Genomic DNA, 17703 nt, shown 5'->3' with positions numbered 1-17703 from the left:
TCTAGGACAGCTATGGTAGAGAACACACCTGTAGTCTAGGACAACTATGGAGAACACACCTGGAGTCTAGGACAGCTATGGAGAACACACCTGTAGTCTAGGACAGCTATGGAGAACACACCTGTAGTCTAGGACAGCTATGGAGAACACACCTGGAGTCTAGGACAGCTATGGTAGAGAACACACCTGTAGTCTAGGACAGCTATGGTGGAGAACACACCTGTAGTCTAGGACAGCTATGGTAGAGAACACACCTGGAGTCTAGGACAGCTATGGTAGAGAACACACCTGTAGTCTAGGACAGCTATGGTGGAGAACACACCTGTAGTCTAGGACAGCTATGGTAGAGAACACACCTGTAGTCTAGGACAGCTATGGTAGAGAACACACCTGTAGTCTAGGACAGCTATGGTGGAGAACACACCTGGAGTCTAGGACAGCTATGGTAGAGAACACACCTGGAGTCTAGGACAGCTATGGTAGAGAACACACCTGGAGTCTAGGACAGCTATGGAGAACACACCTGGAGTCTAGGACAGCTATGGTAGAGAACACACCTGTAGTCTAGGACAGCTATGGTGGAGAACACACCTGTAGTCTAGGACAGCTATGGTAGAGAACACACCTGTAGTCTAGGACAGCTATGGTAGAGAACACACCTGTAGTCTAGGACAGCTATGGAGAACACACCTGTAGTCTAGGACAGCTATGGTAGAGAACACACCTGTAGTCTAGGACAGCTATGGTAGAGAACACACCTGGAGTCTAGGACAGCTATGGTAGAGAACACACCTGTAGTCTAGGACAGCTATGGTGGAGAACACACCTGTAGTCTAGGACAGCTATGGTAGAGAACACACCTGTAGTCTAGGACAGCTATGGTAGAGAACACACCTGTAGTCTAGGACAGCTATGGTAGAGAACACACCTGGAGTCTAGGACAGCTATGGTAGAGAACACACCTGTAGTCTAGGACAGCTATGGTAGAGAACACACCTGGAGTCTAGGACAGCTATGGTAGAGAACACACCTGGAGTCTAGGACAGCTATGGTAGAGAACACACCTGGAGTCTAGGACAGCTATGGTAGAGAACACACCTGTAGTCTAGGACAGCTATGGTAGAGAACACACCTGGAGTCTAGGACAGCTATGGTAGAGAACACACCTGGAGTCTAGGACAGCTATGGTAGAGAACACACCTGTAGTCTAGGACAGCTATGGTAGAGAACACACCTGGAGTCTAGGACAGCTATGGTAGAGAACACACCTGTAGTCTAGGACAGCTATGGAGAACACACCTGTAGTCTAGGACAGCTATGGTAGAGAACACACCTGGAGTCTAGGACAGCTATGGTAGAGAACACACCTGTAGTCTAGGACAGCTATGGAGAACACACCTGTAGTCTAGGACAGCTATGGAGAACACACCTGTAGTCTAGGACAGCTATGGTAGAGAACACACCTGTAGTTGGGACAGCTATGGTAGAGAACACACCTGTAGTCTAGGACAGCTATGGTAGAGAACACACCTGTAGTCTAGGACAGCTATGGAGAACACACCTGTAGTCTAGGACAGCTATGGTAGAGAACACACCTGTAGTCTAGGACAGCTATGGTAGAGAACACACCTGTAGTCTAGGACAGCTATGGTAGAGAACATACCTGTAGTCTAGGACAGCTATGGTAGAGAACACACCTGGAGTCTAGGACAGCTATGGTGGAGAACACACCTGGAGTCTAGGACAGCTATGGTAGAGAACACACCTGTAGTCTAGGACAGCTATGGTGGAGAACACACCTGTAGTCTAGGACAGCTATGGTAGAGAACACACCTGGAGTCTAGGACAGCTATGGTAGAGAACACACCTGTAGTCTAGGACAGCTATGGTGGAGAACACACCTGGAGTCTAGGACAGCTATGGTAGAGAACACACCTGTAGTCTAGGACAGCTATGGTGGAGAACACACCTGTAGTCTAGGACAGCTATGGTAGAGAACACACCTGGAGTCTAGGACAGCTATGGTAGAGAACACACCTGTAGTCTAGGACAGCTATGGTAGAGAACACACCTGGAGTCTAGGACAGCTATGGTAGAGAACACACCTGTAGTCTAGGACAGCTATGGTAGAGAACACACCTGGAGTCTAGGACAGCTATGGTAGAGAACACACCTGTAGTCTAGGACAGCTATGGTAGAGAACACACCTGTAGTCTAGGACAGCTATGGAGAACACACCTGTAGTCTAGGACAGCTATGGTAGAGAACACACCTGGAGTCTAGGACAGCTATGGTAGAGAACACACCTGTAGTCTAGGACAGCTATGGTAGAGAACACACCTGTAGTCTAGGACAGCTATGGAGAACACACCTGTAGTCTAGGACAGCTATGGTAGAGAACACACCTGGAGTCTAGGACAGCTATGGTAGAGAACACACCTGTAGTCTAGGACAGCTATGGAGAACACACCTGGAGTCTAGGACAGCTATGGAGAACACACCTGGAGTCTAGGACAGCTATGGTAGAGAACACACCTGTAGTCTAGGACAGCTATGGTAGAGAACACACCTGTAGTCTAGGACAGCTATGGTAGAGAACACACCTGGAGTCTAGGACAGCTATGGTAGAGAACACACCTGTAGTCTAGGACAGCTATGGTAGAGAACACACCTGGAGTCTAGGACAGCTATGGTAGAGAACACACCTGGAGTCTAGGACAGCTATGGTAGAGAACACACCTGGAGTCTAGGACAGCTATGGTAGAGAACACACCTGTAGTCTAGGACAGCTATGGTAGAGAACACACCTGGAGTCTAGGACAGCTATGGTAGAGAACACACCTGGAGTCTAGGACAGCTATGGTAGAGAACACACCTGTAGTCTAGGACAGCTATGGTAGAGAACACACCTGGAGTCTAGGACAGCTATGGTAGAGAACACACCTGTAGTCTAGGACAGCTATGGAGAACACACCTGTAGTCTAGGACAGCTATGGTAGAGAACACACCTGGAGTCTAGGACAGCTATGGTAGAGAACACACCTGTAGTCTAGGACAGCTATGGAGAACACACCTGTAGTCTAGGACAGCTATGGAGAACACACCTGTAGTCTAGGACAGCTATGGTAGAGAACACACCTGTAGTTGGGACAGCTATGGTAGAGAACACACCTGTAGTCTAGGACAGCTATGGTAGAGAACACACCTGTAGTCTAGGACAGCTATGGAGAACACACCTGTAGTCTAGGACAGCTATGGTAGAGAACACACCTGTAGTCTAGGACAGCTATGGTAGAGAACACACCTGTAGTCTAGGACAGCTATGGTAGAGAACATACCTGTAGTCTAGGACAGCTATGGTAGAGAACACACCTGGAGTCTAGGACAGCTATGGTGGAGAACACACCTGGAGTCTAGGACAGCTATGGTAGAGAACACACCTGTAGTCTAGGACAGCTATGGTGGAGAACACACCTGTAGTCTAGGACAGCTATGGTAGAGAACACACCTGGAGTCTAGGACAGCTATGGTAGAGAACACACCTGTAGTCTAGGACAGCTATGGTGGAGAACACACCTGGAGTCTAGGACAGCTATGGTAGAGAACACACCTGTAGTCTAGGACAGCTATGGTGGAGAACACACCTGTAGTCTAGGACAGCTATGGTAGAGAACACACCTGGAGTCTAGGACAGCTATGGTAGAGAACACACCTGTAGTCTAGGACAGCTATGGTAGAGAACACACCTGGAGTCTAGGACAGCTATGGTAGAGAACACACCTGTAGTCTAGGACAGCTATGGTAGAGAACACACCTGGAGTCTAGGACAGCTATGGTAGAGAACACACCTGTAGTCTAGGACAGCTATGGTAGAGAACACACCTGTAGTCTAGGACAGCTATGGAGAACACACCTGTAGTCTAGGACAGCTATGGTAGAGAACACACCTGGAGTCTAGGACAGCTATGGTAGAGAACACACCTGTAGTCTAGGACAGCTATGGTAGAGAACACACCTGGAGTCTAGGACAGCTATGGAGAACACACCTGTAGTCTAGGACAGCTATGGTAGAGAACACACCTGGAGTCTAGGACAGCTATGGTAGAGAACACACCTGTAGTCTAGGACAGCTATGGAGAACACACCTGGAGTCTAGGACAGCTATGGAGAACACACCTGGAGTCTAGGACAGCTATGGTAGAGAACACACCTGGAGTCTAGGACAGCTATGGTAGAGAACACACCTGTAGTCTAGGACAGCTATGGTAGAGAACACACCTGGAGTCTAGGACAGCTATGGTAGAGAACACACCTGTAGTCTAGGACAGCTATGGTAGAGAACACACCTGGAGTCTAGGACAGCTATGGTAGAGAACACACCTGTAGTCTAGGACAGCTATGGTAGAGAACACACCTGTAGTCTAGGACAGCTATGGAGAACACACCTGTAGTCTAGGACAGCTATGGTAGAGAACACACCTGGAGTCTAGGACAGCTATGGTAGAGAACACACCTGTAGTCTAGGACAGCTATGGTAGAGAACACACCTGTAGTCTAGGACAGCTATGGAGAACACACCTGTAATCTAGGACAGCTATGGTAGAGAACACACCTGGAGTCTAGGACAGCTATGGTAGAGAACACACCTGTAGTCTAGGACAGCTATGGAGAACACACCTGGAGTCTAGGACAGCTATGGAGAACACACCTGGAGTCTAGGACAGCTATGGTAGAGAACACACCTGTAGTCTAGGACAACTATGGAGAACACACCTGGAGTCTAGGACAGCTATGGAGAACACACCTGTAGTCTAGGACAGCTATGGAGAACACACCTGTAGTCTAGGACAGCTATGGAGAACACACCTGGAGTCTAGGACAGCTATGGTAGAGAACACACCTGTAGTCTAGGACAGCTATGGTGGAGAACACACCTGTAGTCTAGGACAGCTATGGTAGAGAACACACCTGGAGTCTAGGACAGCTATGGTAGAGAACACACCTGTAGTCTAGGACAGCTATGGTGGAGAACACACCTGTAGTCTAGGACAGCTATGGTAGAGAACACACCTGTAGTCTAGGACAGCTATGGTAGAGAACACACCTGTAGTCTAGGACAGCTATGGTGGAGAACACACCTGGAGTCTAGGACAGCTATGGTAGAGAACACACCTGGAGTCTAGGACAGCTATGGTAGAGAACACACCTGGAGTCTAGGACAGCTATGGAGAACACACCTGGAGTCTAGGACAGCTATGGTAGAGAACACACCTGTAGTCTAGGACAGCTATGGTGGAGAACACACCTGTAGTCTAGGACAGCTATGGTAGAGAACACACCTGTAGTCTAGGACAGCTATGGTAGAGAACACACCTGTAGTCTAGGACAGCTATGGAGAACACACCTGTAGTCTAGGACAGCTATGGTAGAGAACACACCTGTAGTCTAGGACAGCTATGGTAGAGAACACACCTGGAGTCTAGGACAGCTATGGTAGAGAACACACCTGTAGTCTAGGACAGCTATGGTGGAGAACACACCTGTAGTCTAGGACAGCTATGGTAGAGAACACACCTGTAGTCTAGGACAGCTATGGTAGAGAACACACCTGTAGTCTAGGACAGCTATGGTAGAGAACACACCTGGAGTCTAGGACAGCTATGGTAGAGAACACACCTGTAGTCTAGGACAGCTATGGTAGAGAACACACCTGGAGTCTAGGACAGCTATGGTAGAGAACACACCTGGAGTCTAGGACAGCTATGGTAGAGAACACACCTGGAGTCTAGGACAGCTATGGTAGAGAACACACCTGTAGTCTAGGACAGCTATGGTAGAGAACACACCTGGAGTCTAGGACAGCTATGGTAGAGAACACACCTGGAGTCTAGGACAGCTATGGTAGAGAACACACCTGTAGTCTAGGACAGCTATGGTAGAGAACACACCTGGAGTCTAGGACAGCTATGGTAGAGAACACACCTGTAGTCTAGGACAGCTATGGAGAACACACCTGTAGTCTAGGACAGCTATGGTAGAGAACACACCTGGAGTCTAGGACAGCTATGGTAGAGAACACACCTGTAGTCTAGGACAGCTATGGAGAACACACCTGTAGTCTAGGACAGCTATGGAGAACACACCTGTAGTCTAGGACAGCTATGGTAGAGAACACACCTGTAGTTGGGACAGCTATGGTAGAGAACACACCTGTAGTCTAGGACAGCTATGGTAGAGAACACACCTGTAGTCTAGGACAGCTATGGAGAACACACCTGTAGTCTAGGACAGCTATGGTAGAGAACACACCTGTAGTCTAGGACAGCTATGGTAGAGAACACACCTGTAGTCTAGGACAGCTATGGTAGAGAACATACCTGTAGTCTAGGACAGCTATGGTAGAGAACACACCTGGAGTCTAGGACAGCTATGGTGGAGAACACACCTGGAGTCTAGGACAGCTATGGTAGAGAACACACCTGTAGTCTAGGACAGCTATGGTGGAGAACACACCTGTAGTCTAGGACAGCTATGGTAGAGAACACACCTGGAGTCTAGGACAGCTATGGTAGAGAACACACCTGTAGTCTAGGACAGCTATGGTGGAGAACACACCTGGAGTCTAGGACAGCTATGGTAGAGAACACACCTGTAGTCTAGGACAGCTATGGTGGAGAACACACCTGTAGTCTAGGACAGCTATGGTAGAGAACACACCTGGAGTCTAGGACAGCTATGGTAGAGAACACACCTGTAGTCTAGGACAGCTATGGTAGAGAACACACCTGGAGTCTAGGACAGCTATGGTAGAGAACACACCTGTAGTCTAGGACAGCTATGGTAGAGAACACACCTGGAGTCTAGGACAGCTATGGTAGAGAACACACCTGTAGTCTAGGACAGCTATGGTAGAGAACACACCTGTAGTCTAGGACAGCTATGGAGAACACACCTGTAGTCTAGGACAGCTATGGTAGAGAACACACCTGGAGTCTAGGACAGCTATGGTAGAGAACACACCTGTAGTCTAGGACAGCTATGGTAGAGAACACACCTGTAGTCTAGGACAGCTATGGAGAACACACCTGTAGTCTAGGACAGCTATGGTAGAGAACACACCTGGAGTCTAGGACAGCTATGGTAGAGAACACACCTGTAGTCTAGGACAGCTATGGAGAACACACCTGGAGTCTAGGACAGCTATGGAGAACACACCTGGAGTCTAGGACAGCTATGGTAGAGAACACACCTGTAGTCTAGGACAACTATGGAGAACACACCTGGAGTCTAGGACAGCTATGGAGAACACACCTGTAGTCTAGGACAGCTATGGAGAACACACCTGTAGTCTAGGACAGCTATGGAGAACACACCTGGAGTCTAGGACAGCTATGGTAGAGAACACACCTGTAGTCTAGGACAGCTATGGTGGAGAACACACCTGTAGTCTAGGACAGCTATGGTAGAGAACACACCTGGAGTCTAGGACAGCTATGGTAGAGAACACACCTGTAGTCTAGGACAGCTATGGTGGAGAACACACCTGTAGTCTAGGACAGCTATGGTAGAGAACACACCTGTAGTCTAGGACATCTATGGTAGAGAACACACCTGTAGTCTAGGACAGCTATGGTGGAGAACACACCTGGAGTCTAGGACAGCTATGGTAGAGAACACACCTGGAGTCTAGGACAGCTATGGTAGAGAACACACCTGGAGTCTAGGACAGCTATGGAGAACACACCTGGAGTCTAGGACAGCTATGGTAGAGAACACACCTGTAGTCTAGGACAGCTATGGTGGAGAACACACCTGTAGTCTAGGACAGCTATGGTAGAGAACACACCTGTAGTCTAGGACAGCTATGGTAGAGAACACACCTGTAGTCTAGGACAGCTATGGTGGAGAACACACCTGGAGTCTAGGACAGCTATGGTAGAGAACACACCTGGAGTCTAGGACAGCTATGGTAGAGAACACACCTGGAGTCTAGGACAGCTATGGTAGAGAACACACCTGGAGTCTAGGACAGCTATGGTAGAGAACACACCTGGAGTCTAGGACAGCTATGGTAGAGAACACACCTGTAGTCTAGGACAGCTATGGTAGAGAACACACCTGGAGTCTAGGACAGCTATGGTGGAGAACACACCTGTAGACTAGGACAGCTATGGTAGAGAACACACCTGTAGTCTAGGACAGCTATGGTAGAGAACACACCTGTAGTCTAGGACAGCTATGGTAGAGAACACACCTGGAGTCTAGGACAGCTATGGTAGAGAACACACCTGGAGTCTAGGACAGCTATGGTAGAGAACACACCTGTAGTCTAGGACAGCTATGGTAGAGAACACACCTGTAGTCTAGGACAGCTATGGAGAACACACCTGGAGTCTAGGACAGCTATGGTGGAGAACACACCTGTAGTCTAGGACAGCTATGGTAGAGAACACACCTGTAGTCTAGGACAGCTATGGTAGAGAACACACCTGTAGTCTAGGACAGCTATGGTGGAGAACACACCTGTAGTCTAGGACAGCTATGGTAGAGAACACACCTGTAGTCTAGGACAGCTATGGTAGAGAACACACCTGTAGTCTAGGACAGCTATGGTGGAGAACACACCTGTAGTCTAGGACAGCTATGGTAGAGAACACACCTGTAGTCTAGAACAGCTATGGAGAACACACCTGTAGTCTAGGACAGCTATGGTAGAGAACACACCTGGAGTCTAGGACAGCTATGGTAGAGAACACACCTGGAGTCTAGGACAGCTATGGAGAACACACCTGTAGTCTAGGACAGCTATGGTAGAGAACACACCTGTAGTCTAGGACAGCTATGGAGAACACACCTGTAGTCTAGGACAGCTATGGTAGAGAACACACCTGTAGTCTAGGACAGCTATGGTAGAGAACACACCTGTAGTCTAGGACAGCTATGAAGTACACACCTGTAGTCTAGGACAGCTATAGAGAACACACCTGTAGTCTAGGACAGCTATGGTAGAGAACACACCTGGAGTCTAGGACAGCTATGGTAGAGAACACACCTGGAGTCTAGGACAGCTATGGAGAACACACCTGTAGTCTAGGACAGCTATAGAGAACACACCTGTAGTCTAGGACAGCTATGAAGTACACACCTGTAGTCTAGGACAGCTATGGTAGAGAACACACCTGGAGTCTAGGACAGCTATGGTAGAGAACACACCTGGAGTCTAGGACAGCTATGGAGAACACACCTGTAGTCTAGGACAGCTATGGTAGAGAACACACCTGTAGTCTAGGACAGCTATGGTAGAGAACACACCTGTAGTCTAGGACAGCTATGGAGAACACACCTGTAGTCTAGGACAGCTATGGTAGAGAACACACCTGTAGTCTAGGACAGCTATGGTAGAGAACACACCTGGAGTCTAGGACAGCTATGGTAGAGAACACACCTGTAGTCTAGGACAGCTATGGAGAACACACCTGGAATCTAGGACAGCTATGGTAGAGAACACACCTGGAGTCTAGGACAGCTATGGTAGAGAACACACCTGTAGTCTAGGACAGCTATGGAGAACACACCTGGAATCTAGGACAGCTATGGTAGAGAACACACCTGTAGTCTAGGACAGCTATGGTAGAGAACACACCTGTAGTCTAGGACAGCTATGGAGAACACACCTGTAGTCTAGGACAGCTATGGTAGAGAACACACCTGTAGTCTAGGACAGCTATGGTAGAGAACACACCTGGAGTCTAGGACAGCTATGGTAGAGAACACACCTGTAGTCTAGGACAGCTATAGAGAACACACCTGTAGTCTAGGACAGCTATGGTAGAGAACACACCTGTAGTCTAGGACAGCTATGGTAGAGAACACACCTGTAGTCTAGGACAGCTATGGAGAACACACCTGTAGTCTAGGACAGCTATGGTAGAGAACACACCTGTAGTCTAGGACAGCTATGGAGAACACACCTGTAGTCTAGGACAGCTATGGTAGAGAACACACCTGTAGTCTAGGACAGCTATGGTAGAGAACACACCTGGAGTCTAGGACAGCTATGGTAGAGAACACACCTGTAGTCTAGGACAGCTATGGAGAACACACCTGGAATCTAGGACAGCTATGGTAGAGAACACACCTGGAGTCTAGGACAGCTATGGTAGAGAACACACCTGTAGTCTAGGACAGCTATGGAGAACACACCTGGAATCTAGGACAGCTATGGTAGAGAACACACCTGTAGTCTAGGACAGCTATGGTAGAGAACACACCTGTAGTCTAGGACAGCTATGGTAGAGAACACACCTGTAGTCTAGGACAGCTATGGTAGAGAACACACCTGTAGTCTAGGACAGCTATGGTAGAGAACACACATGTAGTCTAGGACAGCTATGGTAGAGAACACACCTGTAGTCTAGGACAGCTATGGTAGAGAACACACCTGTAGTCTAGGACAGCTATGGTAGAGAACACACCTGTAGACTAGGACAGCTATGGTAGAGAACACACCTGTAGTCTAGGACAGCTATGGTAGAGAACACACCTGTAGTCTAGGACAGCTATGGAGAACACACCTGTAGTCTAGGACAGCTATGGTAGAGAACACACCTGTAGTCTAGGACAGCTATGGTAGAGAACACACCTGGAGTCTAGGACAGCTATGGTAGAGAACACACCTGTAGTCTAGGACAGCTATGGTGGAGAACACACCTGTAGTCTAGGACAGCTATGGTAGAGAACACACCTGTAGTCTAGGACAGCTATGGTAGAGAACACACCTGTAGTCTAGGACAGCTATGGTAGAGAACACACCTGGAGTCTAGGACAGCTATGGTAGAGAACACACCTGTAGTCTAGGACAGCTATGGTAGAGAACACACCTGGAGTCTAGGACAGCTATGGTAGAGAACACACCTGGAGTCTAGGACAGCTATGGAGAACACACCTGTAGTCTAGGACAACTATGGAGAACACACCTGGAGTTTAGGACAGCTATGGTAGAGAACACACCTGTAGTCTAGGACAGCTATGGTAGAGAACACACCTGGAGTCTAGGACAGCTATGGTAGAGAACACACCTGTAGTCTAGGACAGCTATGGTAGAGAACACACCTGGAGTCTAGGACAGCTATGGTAGAGAACACACCTGGAGTCTAGGACAGCTATGGTAGAGAACACACCTGTAGTCTAGGACAGCTATGGTAGAGAACACACCTGGAGTCTAGGACAGCTATGGTAGAGAACACACCTGTAGTCTAGGACAGCTATGGAGAACACACCTGTAGTCTAGGACAGCTATGGTAGAGAACACACCTGGAGTCTAGGACAGCTATGGTAGAGAACACACCTGTAGTCTAGGACAGCTATGGAGAACACACCTGTAGTCTAGGACAGCTATGGAGAACACACCTGTAGTCTAGGACAGCTATGGTAGAGAACACACCTGTAGTCTAGGACAGCTATGGTAGAGAACACACCTGTAGTCTAGGACAGCTATGGTAGAGAACACACCTGTAGTCTAGGACAGCTATGGAGAACACACCTGTAGTCTAGGACAGCTATGGTAGAGAACACACCTGTAGTCTAGGACAGCTATGGTAGAGAACATACCTGTAGTCTAGGACAGCTATGGTGGAGAACACACCTGTAGTCTAGGACAGCTATGGTGGAGAACACACCTGGAGTCTAGGACAGCTATGGTAGAGAACACACCTGTAGTCTAGGACAGCTATGGTGGAGAACACACCTGTAGTCTAGGACAGCTATGGTAGAGAACACACCTGGAGTCTAGGACAGCTATGGTAGAGAACACACCTGTAGTCTAGGACAGCTATGGTGGAGAACACACCTGGAGTCTAGGACAGCTATGGTAGAGAACACACCTGTAGTCTAGGACAGCTATGGTGGAGAACACACCTGTAGTCTAGGACAGCTATGGTAGAGAACACACCTGGAGTCTAGGACAGCTATGGTAGAGAACACACCTGTAGTCTAGGACAGCTATGGTAGAGAACACACCTGGAGTCTAGGACAGCTATGGTAGAGAACACACCTGTAGTCTAGGACAGCTATGGTAGAGAACACACCTGGAGTCTAGGACAGCTATGGTAGAGAACACACCTGTAGTCTAGGACAGCTATGGTAGAGAACACACCTGTAGTCTAGGACAGCTATGGAGAACACACCTGTAGTCTAGGACAGCTATGGTAGAGAACACACCTGGAGTCTAGGACAGCTATGGTAGAGAACACACCTGTAGTCTAGGACAGCTATGGTAGAGAACACACCTGTAGTCTAGGACAGCTATGGAGAACACACCTGTAATCTAGGACAGCTATGGTAGAGAACACACCTGGAGTCTAGGACAGCTATGGTAGAGAACACACCTGTAGTCTAGGACAGCTATGGAGAACACACCTGGAGTCTAGGACAGCTATGGAGAACACACCTGGAGTCTAGGACAGCTATGGTAGAGAACACACCTGTAGTCTAGGACAACTATGGAGAACACACCTGGAGTCTAGGACAGCTATGGAGAACACACCTGTAGTCTAGGACAGCTATGGAGAACACACCTGTAGTCTAGGACAGCTATGGAGAACACACCTGGAGTCTAGGACAGCTATGGTAGAGAACACACCTGTAGTCTAGGACAGCTATGCTGGAGAACACACCTGTAGTCTAGGACAGCTATGGTAGAGAACACACCTGGAGTCTAGGACAGCTATGGTAGAGAACACACCTGTAGTCTAGGACAGCTATGGTGGAGAACACACCTGTAGTCTAGGACAGCTATGGTAGAGAACACACCTGTAGTCTAGGACAGCTATGGTAGAGAACACACCTGTAGTCTAGGACAGCTATGGTGGAGAACACACCTGGAGTCTAGGACAGCTATGGTAGAGAACACACCTGGAGTCTAGGACAGCTATGGTAGAGAACACACCTGGAGTCTAGGACAGCTATGGAGAACACACCTGGAGTCTAGGACAGCTATGGTAGAGAACACACCTGTAGTCTAGGACAGCTATGGTGGAGAACACACCTGTAGTCTAGGACAGCTATGGTAGAGAACACACCTGTAGTCTAGGACAGCTATGGTAGAGAACACACCTGTAGTCTAGGACAGCTATGGTGGAGAACACACCTGGAGTCTAGGACAGCTATGGTAGAGAACACACCTGGAGTCTAGGACAGCTATGGTAGAGAACACACCTGGAGTCTAGGACAGCTATGGTAGAGAACACACCTGGAGTCTAGGACAGCTATGGTAGAGAACACACCTGGAGTCTAGGACAGCTATGGTAGAGAACACACCTGTAGTCTAGGACAGCTATGGTAGAGAACACACCTGGAGTCTAGGACAGCTATGGTGGAGAACACACCTGTAGACTAGGACAGCTATGGTAGAGAACACACCTGGAGTCTAGGACAGCTATGGTAGAGAACACACCTGTAGTCTAGGACAGCTATGGTAGAGAACACACCTGTAGTCTAGGACAGCTATGGAGAACACACCTGGAGTCTAGGACAGCTATGGTGGAGAACACACCTGTAGTCTAGGACAGCTATGGTAGAGAACACACCTGTAGTCTAGGACAGCTATGGTAGAGAACACACCTGTAGTCTAGGACAGCTATGGTGGAGAACACACCTGTAGTCTAGGACAGCTATGGTAGAGAACACACCTGTAGTCTAGGACAGCTATGGTAGAGAACACACCTGGAGTCTAGGACAGCTATGGTAGAGAACACACCTGTAGTCTAGGACAGCTATGGTGGAGAACACACCTGTAGTCTAGGACAGCTATGGTAGAGAACACACCTGTAGTCTAGGACAGCTATGGAGAACACACCTGTAGTCTAGGACAGCTATGGTAGAGAACACACCTGTAGTCTAGGACAGCTATGGTAGAGAACACACCTGTAGTCTAGGACAGCTATGGAGAACACACCTGTAGTCTAGGACAGCTATGGTGGAGAACACACCTGTAGTCTAGGACAGCTATGGTAGAGAACACACCTGGAGTCTAGGACAGCTATGGTAGAGAACACACCTGGAGTCTAGGACAGCTATGGTAGAGAACACACCTGGAGTCTAGGACAGCTATGGTAGAGAACACACCTGTAGTCTAGGACAGCTATGGTGGAGAACACACCTGTAGTCTAGGACAGCTATGGTAGAGAACACACCTGTAGTCTAGGACAGCTATGGTAGAGAACACACCTGTAGACTAGGACAGCTATGGTAGAGAACACACCTGTAGTCTAGGACAGCTATGGTAGAGAACACACCTGTAGTCTAGGACAGCTATGGAGAACACACCTGTAGTCTAGGACAGCTATGGTAGAGAACACACCTGTAGTCTAGGACAGCTATGGTAGAGAACACACCTGGAGTCTAGGACAGCTATGGTAGAGAACACACCTGTAGTCTAGGACAGCTATGGTGGAGAACACACCTGTAGTCTAGGACAGCTATGGTAGAGAACACACCTGTAGTCTAGGACAGCTATGGTAGAGAACACACCTGTAGTCTAGGACAGCTATGGTAGAGAACACACCTGGAGTCTAGGACAGCTATGGTAGAGAACACACCTGTAGTCTAGGACAGCTATGGTAGAGAACACACCTGGAGTCTAGGACAGCTATGGTAGAGAACACACCTGGAGTCTAGGACAGCTATGGTAGAGAACACACCTGGAGTCTAGGACAGCTATGGTAGAGAACACACCTGTAGTCTAGGACAGCTATGGTAGAGAACACACCTGGAGTCTAGGACAGCTATGGTAGAGAACACACCTGGAGTCTAGGACAGCTATGGTAGAGAACACACCTGTAGTCTAGGACAGCTATGGTAGAGAACACACCTGGAGTCTAGGACAGCTATGGTAGAGAACACACCTGTAGTCTAGGACAGCTATGGAGAACACACCTGTAGTCTAGGACAGCTATGGTAGAGAACACACCTGGAGTCTAGGACAGCTATGGTAGAGAACACACCTGTAGTCTAGGACAGCTATGGAGAACACACCTGTAGTCTAGGACAGCTATGGAGAACACACCTGTAGTCTAGGACAGCTATGGTAGAGAACACACCTGTAGTCTAGGACAGCTATGGTAGAGAACACACCTGTAGTCTAGGACAGCTATGGTAGAGAACACACCTGTAGTCTAGGACAGCTATGGAGAACACACCTGTAGTCTAGGACAGCTATGGTAGAGAACACACCTGTAGTCTAGGACAGCTATGGTAGAGAACACACCTGTAGTCTAGGACAGCTATGGTAGAGAACATACCTGTAGTCTAGGACAGCTATGGTAGAGAACACACCTGGAGTCTAGGACAGCTATGGTGGAGAACACACCTGGAGTCTAGGACAGCTATGGTAGAGAACACACCTGTAGTCTAGGACAGCTATGGTGGAGAACACACCTGTAGTCTAGGACAGCTATGGTAGAGAACACACCTGGAGTCTAGGACAGCTATGGTAGAGAACACACCTGTAGTCTAGGACAGCTATGGTGGAGAACACACCTGGAGTCTAGGACAGCTATGGTAGAGAACACACCTGTAGTCTAGGACAGCTATGGTGGAGAACACACCTGTAGTCTAGGACAGCTATGGTAGAGAACACACCTGGAGTCTAGGACAGCTATGGTAGAGAACACACCTGTAGTCTAGGACAGCTATGGTAGAGAACACACCTGGAGTCTAGGACAGCTATGGTAGAGAACACACCTGTAGTCTAGGACAGCTATGGTAGAGAACACACCTGGAGTCTAGGACAGCTATGGTAGAGAACACACCTGTAGTCTAGGACAGCTATGGTAGAGAACACACCTGTAGTCTAGGACAGCTATGGAGAACACACCTGTAGTCTAGGACAGCTATGGTAGAGAACACACCTGGAGTCTAGGACAGCTATGGTAGAGAACACACCTGTAGTCTAGGACAGCTATGGTAGAGAACACACCTGTAGTCTAGGACAGCTATGGAGAACACACCTGTAGTCTAGGACAGCTATGGTAGAGAACACACCTGGAGTCTAGGACAGCTATGGTAGAGAACACACCTGTAGTCTAGGACAGCTATGGAGAACACACCTGGAGTCTAGGACAGCTATGGAGAACACACCTGGAGTCTAGGACAGCTATGGTAGAGAACACACCTGTAGTCTAGGACAACTATGGAGAACACACCTGGAGTCTAGGACAGCTATGGAGAACACACCTGTAGTCTAGGACAGCTATGGAGAACACACCTGTAGTCTAGGACAGCTATGGAGAACACACCTGGAGTCTAGGACAGCTATGGTAGAGAACACACCTGTAGTCTAGGACAGCTATGGTGGAGAACACACCTGTAGTCTAGGACAGCTATGGTAGAGAACACACCTGGAGTCTAGGACAGCTATGGTAGAGAACACACCTGTAGTCTAGGACAGCTATGGTGGAGAACACACCTGTAGTCTAGGACAGCTATGGTAGAGAACACACCTGTAGTCTAGGACAGCTATGGTAGAGAACACACCTGTAGTCTAGGACAGCTATGGTGGAGAACACACCTGGAGTCTAGGACAGCTATGGTAGAGAACACACCTGGAGTCTAGGACAGCTATGGTAGAGAACACACCTGGAGTCTAGGACAGCTATGGAGAACACACCTGGAGTCTAGGACAGCTATGGTAGAGAACACACCTGTAGTCTAGGACAGCTATGGTGGAGAACACACCTGTAGTCTAGGACAGCTATGGTAGAGAACACACCTGTAGTCTAGGACAGCTATGGTAGAGAACACACCTGTAGTCTAGGACAGCTATGGTGGAGAACACACCTGGAGTCTAGGACAGCTATGGTAGAGAACACACCTGGAGTCTAGGACAGCTATGGTAGAGAACACACCTGGAGTCTAGGACAGCTATGGTAGAGAACACACCTGGAGTCTAGGACAGCTATGGTAGAGAACACACCTGGAGTCTAGGACAGCTATGGTAGAGAACACACCTGTAGTCTAGGACAGCTATGGTAGAGAACACACCTGGAGTCTAGGACAGCTATGGTAGAGAACACACCTGTAGTCTAGGACAGCTATGGTAGAGAACACACCTGTAGTCTAGGACAGCTATGGTAGAGAACACACCTGGAGTCTAGGACAGCTATGGTAGAGAACACACCTGGAGTCTAGGACAGCTATGGTAGAGAACACACCTGTAGTCTAGGACAGCTATGGTAGAGAACACACCTGTAGTCTAGGACAGCTATGGAGAACACACCTGGAGTCTAGGACAGCTATGGTGGAGAACACACCTGTAGTCTAGGACAGCTATGGTAGAGAACACACCTGTAGTCTAGGACAGCTATGGTAGAGAACACACCTGTAGTCTAGGACAGCTATGGTGGAGAACACACCTGTAGTCTAGGACAGCTATGGTAGAGAACACACCTGTAGTCTAGGACAGCTATGGTAGAGAACACACCTGTAGTCTAGGACAGCTATGGTGGAGAACACACCTGTAGTCTAGGACAGCTATGGTAGAGAACACACCTGTAGTCTAGGACAGCTATGGAGAACACACCTGTAGTCTAGGACAGCTATGGTAGAGAACACACCTGGAGTCTAGGACAGCTATGGTAGAGAACACACCTGGAGTCTAGGACAGCTATGGAGAACACACCTGTAGTCTAGGACAGCTATGGTAGA

Source organism: Salvelinus alpinus, chromosome 5, assembly GCF_045679555.1.
Source record: "Salvelinus alpinus chromosome 5, SLU_Salpinus.1, whole genome shotgun sequence".
NCBI lineage: Eukaryota > Metazoa > Chordata > Actinopteri > Salmoniformes > Salmonidae > Salvelinus > Salvelinus alpinus.
The sequence above is the reverse complement of the archived record's forward strand: the minus strand, read 5'-3'. Positions refer to the sequence as shown.